At 31.6% G+C, this 14,101-nt stretch overlaps 1 long non-coding RNA gene across 1 annotated transcript; it reads right to left on the bottom strand.

Annotated features, from left to right (window-relative positions):
- Positions 1 to 1,037: 1,037 nt before the first annotated feature.
- LOC145799130 (uncharacterized) lies at positions 1,038 to 3,754 on the bottom strand. The gene is made up of 3 exons (XR_014341145.1): positions 3,605 to 3,754; positions 2,873 to 2,942; positions 1,038 to 1,171 (listed from the first exon to the last, which is right to left on the bottom strand). It is a non-coding gene; the product is annotated as an uncharacterized LOC145799130 (long non-coding RNA).
- Positions 3,755 to 14,101: the final 10,347 nt, after the last annotated feature.

Below are 14,101 nucleotides of genomic sequence, written 5' to 3'. Positions count from 1 at the left end.
TCGTAACCTGACAACAGGGTAAAAGCTGTTAATAATTCATGTGATGATACAAGCCAAAGGGAAGTTCTGATATATTTAAGCACTACACTATAGTACATTTCTTTGGATTAATTACATTACAACAAGATATATATGTGTAAGAAGCAGAACAGACCATTCAGATCCACACTGCTTGTGTAAGCCCCATGGCCACCCTTTGCACAATCAGCAGAGGGCAATGCATTGAGGAACCATGGCAGCTTCTCCTTGAACTGAGCTGTAGATGGACGACCATTATCCAGATCCGAGTGAAGGAAGCACTGGAACAATTGCACAATGTTAGTTTTGGATAACTCCTTTTGCATTTCATAAGTTGTAAGTTGTAAATTAATTGCAAGATAGCCCACCCATAAGTACATTTAGCCCTACAAAGTACAAAGTACTGACCGAAGGACACTGGGATGTGTTTTCAAATACATAAAGCAGTGGGATCATACAGTTGTACAATCCTTGCAATTAATTGCATAATGAAGATCATTATGCAGTTTTCAAAAAGTCTCCAAGTACCAGTCTCCAAGTCGCAAGAATGTTCATCAGGTGAACAACAAGGAGGCTAAAGAAAGAAAAATGGCCAAGTCAGTTATCGGATGATGCATCATACTCGAGTAACGACAAGCAAAGGTCATTTTACATTTGAAAACATTCAAAACCATCAAATCAAGGATTCACAATATCAAAATGAACGCCATACCAGCTGGTTCTTTAAGAAATACAACACATTAACATCTCAAAAATCATTCAGAATTGTACCTTCTTTTTTTCCCCCTTTCAAAAATACAAGATACCATAAACTATTGGACCATACATTAATATGGATGATACTTGAGACAGAGAGAGAGAGAGGGCATATTAATAAAAACTTTAATTAACAACGAAGGACTTCGACTAAGAAAAGAAAAAACAATGAGCATTTCCAGACATTGATCTAGACAGCAATCATTCCCACTAATTAACCACATGAAAAGCATGGTATATCACCAACCTAGTCATCAGGGGGACAATATCTACCATCTACAAATTTCCGACAGCAACCAAAAGCCTCGGGTGACATCCATACAAGAAAGTCAACAAGCCATGAGGCAACTGGCTTAGCAATGTGGGTTGATTCAGGCATTAAAGATGCCCTTGAAATCTGCAGAAGATAGAAATAAAAATAAATTGTCCCAATAACTGATTGTATTGCTAAAAGATGAATGTAAAAGAAACTATTTACAGTTGCTGACTGACCCTCAAGAAAGGCTAGTGGAAATTACCCTTTAGAGAAGGAGATAAAATGTGTACACAAGTAAACTATTTACAGTCATCAATCTCTTATATGATATTTGCCACACACAAAAAATAAAAATAAAAGAACAAAAGTAAAAAAAAACTAGAGACTTCGTAGTGGAAACATAGAACCAATGATTTTTCTTTCTTCATAATTTTCTAACATTTCAGAAAAAAAAAAGTGAGCATTTTGCACACATTGAAACCATTTTCTGATGCATGTTGTCACATCAACAAACATACCATACACTTGTTAATAGTAGGAAGTCTCTTATACATCATACGTTAACACTATATGCACCAAAATAAGAGAGAAAAATTTGAAGTATTGTATCATTGCACTATCGATGAGATGTTACAAAAGAGGAAAAAAAACCCTCATGGAATTTCAAATATGCTGAATGTTGGTGCCAGCGCAATAGTGGCTAACACTAATTCTGGTACTTGGAGACTTTTTGAAAACGGCATAATGATCTTCATTTTTGTGTTCCACATTAAAAATGAATTCAAATGCAAGTTTATGCTTCTTTATTCCCAACCCAACCATATTGTCTCTTGCCAATCTTATCCATCACTAGAGCCTAGAAAAATACTAGACCTAGGATTACCCCCAAAGGAAGCCTTAAATACTTCAGGGGTAAAGACTCAATGAACCATACTAGCAAACGAATCCCTATAAACTTTCTTTACGGAAATTAATCCTCACAATGGTACTTTTATCCAAATTCTCCTTAAGCCCCGTAACCAACTCAAACACTCTTAACAAGGAAGGCAAATAAACCATTTTTACTTCCTTACCAAAAGATAATGTTATCATCTGAAAACTAAAAGTGGAACATGGAAACATTATCCCTACATATCAAAAAGCCATCCACCAAACCCACCTTTTCCCTATCAACCAATCAGTTCAAAACATCAACCACTAATGTAAAAATAAATAGGGATACGGTAACCCCTTGTCTAAGCCCCTAGTGGCTCTAAACAAATCCCCACTTCCATTAACTACTACTGAAAGATTCGAAGAAGAAAGAAAGTCCCTGATCCATTTCCTCCACCCAGCTCCAAACTCTTTCTTCTCCATTGAAAAATCTAAAAACCCACAACTTTTAAAGAGGGAGGGCCACTAACAATGTGCATGAATATGAAGAAATTATGGTTCTGGGAGGAAAAAGTGATGCCTATCTTGTCATGCAAATAGTGATGTCAAAAGTTTGTTTCATTGAATTACGTGTTGAACTAACCAGAAAAGAACAAGTTATATCAAATGTTGCTACACCATGAGTTTTGCAAAAAGTTTGTAAGACATCATAGGAAAAAAGGAAGCAAATAATAGAAGAAATATAATGATACAGACATAAGCATGTTCCAGAATGGGATTCAGATTCAGAAGATACAGTGCAAAGAACAACAAAATTTGTTTCAGTCATGCAACTTCTCCAAGACCGAGGCTATTCCGCTTCCAACATAAATCATGTTATATGTTGGATAAAATCATATGCACATCTAGGCATGTTAAGTAATGCTTGAGATATTGAAACAAAAATGTCAATATGACCTATTATATTACCTCACTCAAAAGAGAATTTGCATCACACTGGCTGATAGAACATAACTGGTTCGTATGTCTTGATTCTGAACTATAGAAAATAGTCATTCACAAGTAGATCAAACAACTGTGTGATACCTAAACTTGTATTGATTGCATAGGAAAGAGACAACATTTAATATCCATCACCAATTGTAATAGTCAGAAAATCAGCTTGATACTTTCTTTGCATTAAGGGCTCACTCAATGCTTAAGAGAGGGTAACCCTTATCAACTACTAAAATATGTGTTGCCTACATCACATTTTGCAAGACATGCTTATTTTTCTTTTTCTTTTTTTCCTTTTTTTAACAAAACAATTATGCACCACATGGTTAAGGTTGTGTCTCATACAAAACCATATAGCATTCCAGTGAAACAAAATGGATGTTTCCATTAGCCTAAAGTAGAAGAATCCCACTTCAAATAATACTGGACTGCATCAATCAAGAAGAAATAGAGTTCGACTTCCAGTCTGTGTATAAAATTAGCATCCATGCATTGAACCTGAGATCTCCACATTATAGAAAGTGGAATGGCTCCAATAAAGGAGGGTTAACAAACAATAAAATATACTTGAATGGATCCTACCAATCCTTGCGATAATTACATCAAGCAGGGTCTAAGCCTAAACACTATCATATATCATGTTCTACCAGGAGAAAGAAAATAAACTATAAATAAAAGGAACCAAAAAATGGTTGCAATTCTCACCATAAATTTCCATCTGTAAATGCAAATCTTTAGCCCTCTTTGCTTTTTGGGAATTAGATACTCTCATAAGTAGACCATGGGACTATATATTAGTTAACACAACTTTGTTTAATAAGGCAGGGCAGTTAATAAGTAACACAAAATAATTTTGGACTCTAAAAGATGGGTGGAAACTATTCCAGTCCCTCCTTGACAAATTAATTGCTTCCCTTCTGAAGTGTCTCTGTCCCATGAAGAGGCTTTGGTTTGTTTTCTTTATCCCTTGTTCTTTCAAAAAATGGTGAAGGCAGAAAGAGGCCTCTGTGTGTTACATGCATGTATTCCAAAAGTCCAGTTAAAATCATATCTGACTGAATCATCTAACAAACAGGCAAACGTTAACCGTTTATGATATGAATCTGAGCAAGGAATCCCTTGGCAAACGTTACCCATTTATGATATTCACACCAATTAGCTTATATTATGTTACTATAAATTTTCTTTTACACATTACTCAGTTAAAATAAGTGTTTGTTTTATTTGTCTAGATTTTTTACTTTACATGTATCTAATAAAAAATTAGATATGCCAAACTTTAAAATATATATATATATATATATCTTAATAAAAACTTAACAAAGTAATTTTGTAACTTACAAGCAAAGAATTTTTTTTTATATAGAAAAATTTGCAATGTCAAAATAAAAATAAAAACCTCGTTTAGATTTTTTGCTTTGGGTACAAAAATATGAAAAAAATAGTGGATAAACAATGCCAAAGTAAAGTGAAAGCAATTAAAGAAATGTGAATATGACTGAGAACCGATGGTAATTTTGAATGAGCACAAATATCAAATATTCATTCTTTACGGTTATGGTTTTGAAATCAAAGCCCTAATGGGCACAACTATCTTGGGTGGCTATAGATATTAATTTTGACTGATAAAAAAAATTAATAACAGATATTCAATAAGGGTTAGGGTTTTGAAATCAGAGCACCAATGGCACATTTAGATGAACCTTAGAGTTAGCAACAGACCTGAACTACGGAAAAGAGTTCTCGGAAAAATTCGATTCGACTGGAGGGAAGGGAAAAGACGATGACTAGGTCTTTGCTCACAAACCCATGGTGGAGACATCCAGAGAGTGAGAGCTTGTGAAGAAGATGTCGACATGGCTAAAGCCCGGTTCGCCGACGAAGTTGGTGGTCCTTGGAAGCTTCGGCTATGGCAGAAGAGAAGAGGGAGGAGAAGAGCCAACAAGAGGGTCAAACACGACTGATTCAATTTTGTTTCCCCTTGTAACCGGCTACACCGATTGCCTATTTGAGAGTTAAATTATTTAAATAATTTAGTTATGACCTGGTTATGAGATAATATGATATAAATAAATAACTAAATATAACTAAGTTATGAGTAATATGATAGCGGTTATGACTAATATGACATTAGTTATGACATAAAATCATATAAGTTCATAACTAAATGTATGGTGCATCTAAATGTACCATAGCATCACCCTAAAACTGAATACAAATATGAGTGAATGAAGAACTTAACGATATCCGATCAACTTAATTTTTTACAGATATATTATACATATATTTTAAAATGTGAACGATTTGAATTAAAATAGACCAATATGACTCCACAACAATAATGAATGTGCACCCATTTCCATGTTGGTGCTCTCCAGCAGCCATCTACACACTCTGGTAAGTTTTTTCTCACATAAAGCATGGAATTGGAGGGCAGTGGGGATAAGAAAGGAACACGCAATATATATATATATATATATATATATTTGTATAGGTGATTTTTGGCAGAAATAGTAAGATTATGTTTGGTTTTTGAATTTGTAAAAAGATTAGTGAACAAACAATAAATCAAAAATAGAAATAAAAAATAAAAAATAAAATAATTAACTTCTATTTCATTCACTTTTCTTTTCTTTTTTTTTTTTCTTCACAAATTTATAAACCCAACATAAATGACAAATGTTACAAAACTTGTGAAACAGACACTAAAAGACAAAAAATTCTTCACAAATTAATTTAAAATTCAAACACAATTTAAAAATTTGAAAGATATGACATCACAATTAGGTTTTGAGAAAACAACTCCCCATCCATGATAAATTAATGCTTCTTGAAGTCGGGCAGAAAAGTGTGGGCATGGATAAGAATGATGAGGTGTGGTGGTTAACAAATTAAATGCCAGGATATCATTTTCTTTTTCTCTACTCTATATTTGGCATTGAAGTCTGCAATCTTGAAGTGATAAAAAATAGGCTTTTAAGTCAAAGATAAGGGGCACTCCTGCACGAGCAACGCAACGAGCAAAGATCTCTCCTTAGATTTTCTCTTTGGCTTCTTACTAAGTGAATTTAGATTAAAAAATGTGAAAAAAAATATAAACGAAATACAAGGCAAAATTAATAAAAAAAAAAATTATTTTCTTTTTTCAAATTACTATTCAATTCATGATTCAAACACAGTGTAAAAAAGAGCAAATTACACTAACAGTCCTAACAGTTTACGACTGATGTTACTTTAATTTCTGATTTTTCAATTGTGACATATTTGACTATAAATTTTGAATCTTATTCAAAAAAATAAGGACAATTGAAGATACCATTACTCAATTTCAAGAGCAAAGTTTTCAATTTGATAAAATATAAATTAATTTGACAAAAATAAATGTCAAAAAAATATTTTTGAATTTTTAAAAATTATTTCTATCCATTAAAGATAAAATTATGTAAAATTGATAAATCTTTTACACATATATTTAATTATTTATTTATTTTACCAAATTAATTTTTATTATGTGTTTAGATGATGATCATATAATGTGTGGTTGTTAGACTTTTAATGTGTAATCAATATATTTAGAGGTTGTTTGGGGTGTCCCAAATAAGTGTATTTTTTATCTTTTTGGACTAAAAAGTTGAGAAAAAAATATAGATGTTTGGGTTAACTTTTAGAATTTTTACGAAAAAATGTGTATTAAAAAATTGTATAAATAAGTGTATAGGAGAAGTTAGTGATGTAGCCCATACAGTCTGGCAGAGCAGTGGGCGAATTAGGAGATAGGAAATGATTGCCTCATTTCAGGCTTGAATTGGACTGTGTTGTTCGGCCATGGGGGCCCACCACGGGCCTCGTTTTGCTAATCAGAACTGTTCAATGTAAAGAAGTCATCGAGTACTATATGCTTGGAAAAAGTCACGGTGATCGGATATCGATAGCTATCTGATCGTGTTAGTTTTTTGTCAACTATTAACTATAACATCATCCCTTTTTTATACAAAACTGATTTGATCATATACTTAGCGATATCCGATCAATGTGATTTTTTACAGCCATATAGTACTCGACAAGTTGTACATATTGACGGTTCAAATTATTAAAACAAGACCCGTGATGGGCCCCCACTAGCCCAACATTACCCTCCAATTTAATGAATATATATACCTAATTTTTTTTCTTTTTTTCTTTTGGCAGCCCAATAAGTACACTTTTATCAGTTGAGTACCAGTCACACCAACTGGTTGGTTTGTATTAAAAATATTGTGTAAATTAAATTTTTTATATTTTTAACTTGTGAATAGTGATAACTTTTTAACTTTTTAGTAATTTTTTGACTTTTTGAATTTTTTTAAGGATGCCAAACTAGGCCTTATTATATGAAATGTTTTTATTTTTGGATTTTTTGATTTAATGGATTGGTTTAATAATGATATCAAAGTTGTCGTCATATTTTAGTTTTGAAAAAATAAAAACTAATTTAATGAAAATAAAAATAACCATCTATTACATGATCATCATCCAAAAAAAAAAAATTGGTAAAAATAAATTAATGTGTAAAAGATTTATCAATTTTACACAATTTTATTTTTGGTGGGTAGAAATAATTTTTAAAAATTCAAAAATATTTTTTTGACATTTATTTTTGTCAAATTACACTACAAGAATTTTCACTTTTGGCGACTAAATTTTTAGTCGCCAAAAGTCAATTTTTAGTCTCCGAAGGACTTTAGCGACTAAATTTTTTGGTCGTAGAATTAGTAGCCGAAGAGTAGTCGGGAAAGCTAATTGGCGACTAAACTTATTTTAGTCACCAAAAGCTTGGAAAAAAAAATTAAATAATACATATTTGGCGACCGATTTTTTTTGTCGCCAAAAGCCTCAATTATTGTTGATGACCAAAGATTTAGTCGCGGAAAAAGCTTTTAGCTACTAAATATTTTTGTCGCCTAAAGTCAAATTTTTTTGGTTACTAAAATTTTAATCGGCAAATAGTTTTTGCTTTGACTACAAAAAATTTAGTCACTAAAACTCCTATATTTTTGGCTACTAAAATTTTAGTCGGCAAATAGTTTTTGTTTTGGCTACTAAAAATTTAGTCGCCTAAACTCCTACATTTTTTGCTACTAAATTTTTAGTCGGCAAAAGTATTTTTATTCTTCAACATGTGTTTTTAGCTACGAAATATCTGAGTCGCCAAAAGTTTGATTTTCTTTTAGCTACAAAATGTTTAGTCACCAAATGTTTGAATTTTTTTTTTTTTTTTTTTGCTACAAAACTTTTAGTCGCCAAAAACATGATATTATGTTTTATTGCAAATATTACAATTTCTCCATGACATGTCTGTATTCCATGCAACCTGTAATACGTATATAAATAAAATGATACATATACTATCAATCATTCCACAATCTGCATCCGTATATAAAAAATAAATAACTTTAACTGTCAAAGTACATACAAACCAACTATTATCCAAACTAAAATAATAATTCCATACAAAATATAGAATCATACAAAAATCAAAGCCCTCCATATACAAAAATTACATTTACTACCATGTGAAATGACCATTTGGCATAGTACGAATTACCATCGTAATCTGTACCATAACAAAAGGTGATGTATGTACCAAGACAAAAGTACATCTATGTACCACGACAAAAAAATCATATATATGTACGGCGACAAAAGGTGATCTATGTACCACGCCAGTAATTATCTGTTGGCTGCCAAAAGTTTTCTGTATCAATAATAGTGAATTGCACAAAAATCAGGGACGACAAAAGAATTATATTAGTTCTATACAAAAGTGAAATTTCTTCTCCATACACCAAAATATTACTCTGAAAGTCCACGCAACAAAGTCATCTACAAAAAACAAAAAAACAAAAAAAAAAAAAAACATTAGAATTGGATTAAAAAATGCCCAACTTTATGAATGAATTTGGCAACAAGTGACAAATAACATATCAAAGAAGCAATCTTTTATGATGAATCAATTATCAGTTTTTCTAAAGTCTTTTATTATAAGGAACATTGTTAAATTTAGAACCATCATTACTAAATCTGTCATTACTAAAATAAAGCTAATGTAACAATCTTCTATTTGTATGCAACATGTATCCAAATTCTGTGACTAAACCAATATCAAAGCCCAATGCGAATAGAAAGCATTCTTTTCACCAACTTCCTCATTAATTGTTTGAAAAGGCACTTGAATCATTAGATTGGATATAAAACCATCCCTACTTATTAATGTCTGTCAGTGCCATTTCATTCAGGATATTAGAACATGTGAGAAAAATAATAACAAAAATAAAGTTCAATCACAAAAGGAAAATGTATGTTGAGACATCTATAAATGGTTCATCAAAGAAAGAATACTTGATATCTCAGGAAGCACATGGCCTCAGAAACAACATTCAGAGTTTGATAATTGTATCAAAGCTTAAATATAATATAACACACTTGTGTACGTTCAAGAAATTAATATAATATAACAAGACGTAAAATGAGTTAATATTGGTTTCTGAATATGTTTTTCATAATTTTTCATTACTATACATCTCCAATAAATAATTGTATTCACTATATCCAATCACAAAAAATCTCAGAACAGATGCTCAGAAAATCTTAACTAACAATACTTGGATATAGTGTCATTCCAGTTTGAGAAATAATATAAGGGCATTTTAGAAGAACATTTTATTATCCCTCACTCACAAAGAAATTTATAACCAAAACCATGAAACCTAAAAAATGAAAAATGGGTCTTACAAGGTCAGTTTGTTCCATTCATACACTAGCTATTTTAGTGGACAAATGAAATCCTTCACAAAGAAAACATACTATAATCTTTCGCATGATGATCAAACTAAATCTTCATATTGATTATCATAGGGCCTGCTATCAACTGGAAAGGAAATAGCTGTCAAATGGCTCTCGACTATCGCAAAACAAGTTCTTAGTGAATTCAAAACTTAAGTGACTTTGATCGCTAAACTTCAACACTGTAATCTGGTTAGGCTTTTGGGATGTTGCAGCCATGAAGACGAAAGAATGTTAATTTACGAGTAAATGCCAAATGGAAGCTAGGATTCTCTCATTTTTGGTTTGCCCTCTGGATACATTTTAGCACATATTTCGTACTTATTGTTAATTTGGACCGAAAATGCCTAACAGTGAAATATTTAGATATAGCATATGTATATCTCAAAAGGTTTGAAATTTTTCCTCACAGTGGTGTTTGGTTTTGTGCCCTGTGATAGAAGAGAACTAATATTAATGATAATTGGGGTTGGTGCCCGTTTTAATTCACTCTCTGTGTTTACATATATTTATACATTCTAAGAAAAAAATAAGCACATTGAAATCATTGATCTCTCACATTTTGTTGCTCTTTTAGACTTAAAGTTGAAATGATCATTCATCAACGTCACTTCGTCACTCCTTGCAAATAACTTTAGCTAAAAATAAAATAATAATAACAATAATGATAAATCCATTCATTATGGAGTTTAGGTTTCTCTTTCATCTTTTTCAAGGAAATAGATGATTTTGATTCACTGGCTTGTGCAATTAATCATGGTCAAGAATATCAACGTAACATGCTGATATGGTGATCTTGAATAGAATTGACTTAACCTATATTAAATCTCCCCTCTAGCACGACTTTAAGAGCACCATATGCATATTTCATCGTAAAATTTATAATTATATGCATGTTTATGTCGATACTTCCAGCTATATCAAAACAAAATGAAAGGTGAGTTAGTTATAGTATATATGATTCCCTATAGTTAAATCTCTATATCTTATAGTATCTATATGGTTGCAAATTAGTAAAATTTTTAATACTTTAATGGTCGTGAGTATAGGGACAGCAAAATAAAAATATTCTTAGTCTAATTCTAGTGATTTGAGGACAGAGCCATCACCATTGTGTTCGAGTCTGTTTAATACAATTTATTATAAGTTAAAAGTTAATAATTAAACAATAGAAATGAAAAGTATCATTCCTTAAACATTTAGAGATAATCAATTATTTTTTTAATTATTTAAATTATTTTTACTTAATAAATATGTTATCATAATTAATAATAATAAGAAACAATTCAAATAAACTGCATTAACCTCTTCTATATCTTGTTTGCTTGAAATTCATATTTGAACAACCAAAGAGAAAATATACTATGATAATGGGAGCCATGACATAAGTCACTGTTTAATGTCACCGGGTATTCTTGTTCACTAGTTTCTTAATAATTATTCATCAAACAATGGCATAAGTCATTTTTCAAGTATATCCAAGTAGGTGGTGAAACAAGACAATAAAAGAAAAATCAATGGCATAAGTCGTTTTTGAAATAGATATAAATTTGAAAATCCTATAAATCAATGCAAACCTTAAGCGCCTTTATTCAAAGGCAGGTGCAGAAAACACAAGAAGTAAAACACTCAAAAAGGAGAAACAGAGAAAGGGGGGAAAGACAGAGAGAGCGACAGACACAAAGACTGTGAGTGAGAGAGGTTGAGCAAGAGAGAGGGGAGAGAAGCCTACAATACATGTACAAAGCATTATATATGCACATACACACACACATTAAACATCATGCTCGAAATTTTTAATCAATTACAGCCACATATTTAATGAAACCTACAGCAACAATGTCAAAAATGGCAGAAACACAAAAAGGGTGAGACAGAGAGAGAGAAAGAGATAGAGAGAGACAGGGACAGACAGATAGATTGTAGAAGAGGGCTCGAGCGAGAGAGCGAGAGACGCACAGACAGACTGAGAAGCAGAGCGAGAGAGAGAGAGAGAGAGAGAGAGAGAGAGAGAGAGAGAGAACCTGTGATGTACGGCTACGACGGTGGTGATTTGTGCCTCGTCGCAATGTCACTCGTACAGTAGGCCACGGTGAGGGGGGCTGATTTCTGTGAGATTTGGTGAGGTGTGTGTGTGATACACTGTTGTCAAGTTGTGTGTGATACACTGTTGCCTAGCAGATTAACGCGCGCGCAGCAATAAAAGAAGTGGTGCACGTTGAAAGTTCAACCTTTTAGCGACGAATTTTATTCTTAGTCAGGAAAGGAATAACTTATGCCGACTATAATGCTTTGGTAGCCAAATATCACTCAACAGTGACAAAAATATTGGTTGCGAAACGTCATCTTTCGCGACTAACTTATATTTTAGTTAGGAAAAAGCAATATTACAGATTAAATTTTTTTTTTTAGCCTAAAATGTACACTAACGGTGACTAATATCCTATTTTGTCGCTAAACAATTAAATTTTGCCGACTAAATTGAAATTTAGTTGCCAATTATAAATATGTATTGACTAAAATATTTTAGTAGCCACATATTAAACCAATGCCGACAAAATTAATTTTCAGTCGCCAAATATTCTACTTTTGGCGACTAAAAATGTTTTATTCGCCAAATTAGTCGGCAAAGGTGCATTTTCTTGTAGTGTTAGTTTATATTTTATTAAATTGACAATTTTACCCTTAAAATTGAGTAATGATATCTTCAATTGTCCTTATTTGGAACAAGATTTAAAATTTATGGTCAAATATATCACAATTGAAAAGTCATGGATTTAAGTGACATAAGTTCCAAACTATAGGCACCGTTAGTGTAATTTGCCCTCTAAAAAAAGTTTTAAAATATGGATATATACAATTTTTATTTTTTATTTTTTAGATGGTATGGATATATACACTTGAATTGTGCTAATAAAAGCAGATAATATAACTAACAGATTGATAGCACAAATCACACAACTTGTTCTCTGTGTCACAAGCTAGTACAATTCATTGACAGATAATTTGGTTCAAAAGGGCTGAGGCTGCAAAGGAAGTATAATTAGGACTATATGTAGATGTAGCTAATCACTTAACATATGCAAAACAAAAAACCTTACAATCAATTTCTCATATAAAAGATCCTTTATCTATTTGAATCCTTGTGTAATTATTGTAAAAGATTCTACTTCCCACTTCTCAACCAGGTTTCAACTATTTTAACGCCAAAAAAAAAAAAAAAAAGAAAGAAAAAAAAAAGAAGAACAAAACAAGACAAAACAAAACAAAACAAAAGAAACAACTAAAACAAAATTAACACTTCTAAGCTGGTGTCAAACAGCTCATGAGTTGTAAGCCTATGACTTAAAAAGAAAAGAAAAAAACAAATTAATTTGTTCTCTAATTACACAAATGGTACCGGCATATCATACTCGGAGAAGAAAATAATACCATTTTCATTTCTAGCATGGTTATTGGAAAGCATGATTGACAATCAAACTGATCTAGACTTTTCGGCAAAATAGGAAAAAAAAAAAAAACAAACAAACAAACAAATAGAAAAGAAAAGAATGATAATAAATAATGCACTCAATCCACTACTAAAATTATGTAATTTTAATACCTCCATAGTCATATAAACACCTGGTTAAACATTAGTCATCTACGACAAGTTAAAAGTGAGAGTCCTTAATTACACTTTAAATTCACAGTTCTAACATCCTTTTGGAGGAAAGCTTTATTTAATAATTGGACATTATTTTGTTTTTTATTATTTGTTGTTGTATTTTCACACTGGGAATCACTTTCCCTTTCCAACCATGAAGATAACCCAGCATACTCAAACATGTAGGACCTAGCACATGATCCTTACAAGATAAAATAAATTTTCATATTATATCATATCATCGCCAAATATGCATTCATTTATGTCAAGCATAATCGTTAATTATAACAAATCATATCACTAAGTGATTAATTAGATTTATCATTCGCATTTTTGTAATATTTCACATCAATTTGACATTTAGGCCACATACCAACAATTAACAAAGGCTTTGTTTGAGCATCCATCACCTTGAGACTAGATTAATAATTCAACAAAATATATAATCTCACATTTAACTAAAGAAATTAAGAATTAATAATCCACTAGATATGATATTCCTCATATAGAGACGGTTGAATCCCAATAATAGAGTAAAATGTAAAATTCATAGAGAAACAGTTGAATCCCAATAATGGAGTAAAATGTAAAATGAGAGATTAATGTTGTGTTTGGTTGAGAGGTTTGAAGAGAAATTTGGAAAGGGAAAGGGAAAATGTGCGTGAAACTAGGTGAAATATAGGCATGTTTTATTCACATTTCACCTACCTTTTCCGTTTTCCTTTCCAAATGTC

Source organism: Camellia sinensis, chromosome 9 (assembly GCF_055761805.1).
Source record: "Camellia sinensis isolate YWXY chromosome 9, ASM5576180v1, whole genome shotgun sequence".
Classification (NCBI taxonomy): Eukaryota; Viridiplantae; Streptophyta; class Magnoliopsida; order Ericales; family Theaceae; genus Camellia; species Camellia sinensis.
This window is presented reverse-complemented; position numbering and strand designations above follow the sequence as displayed.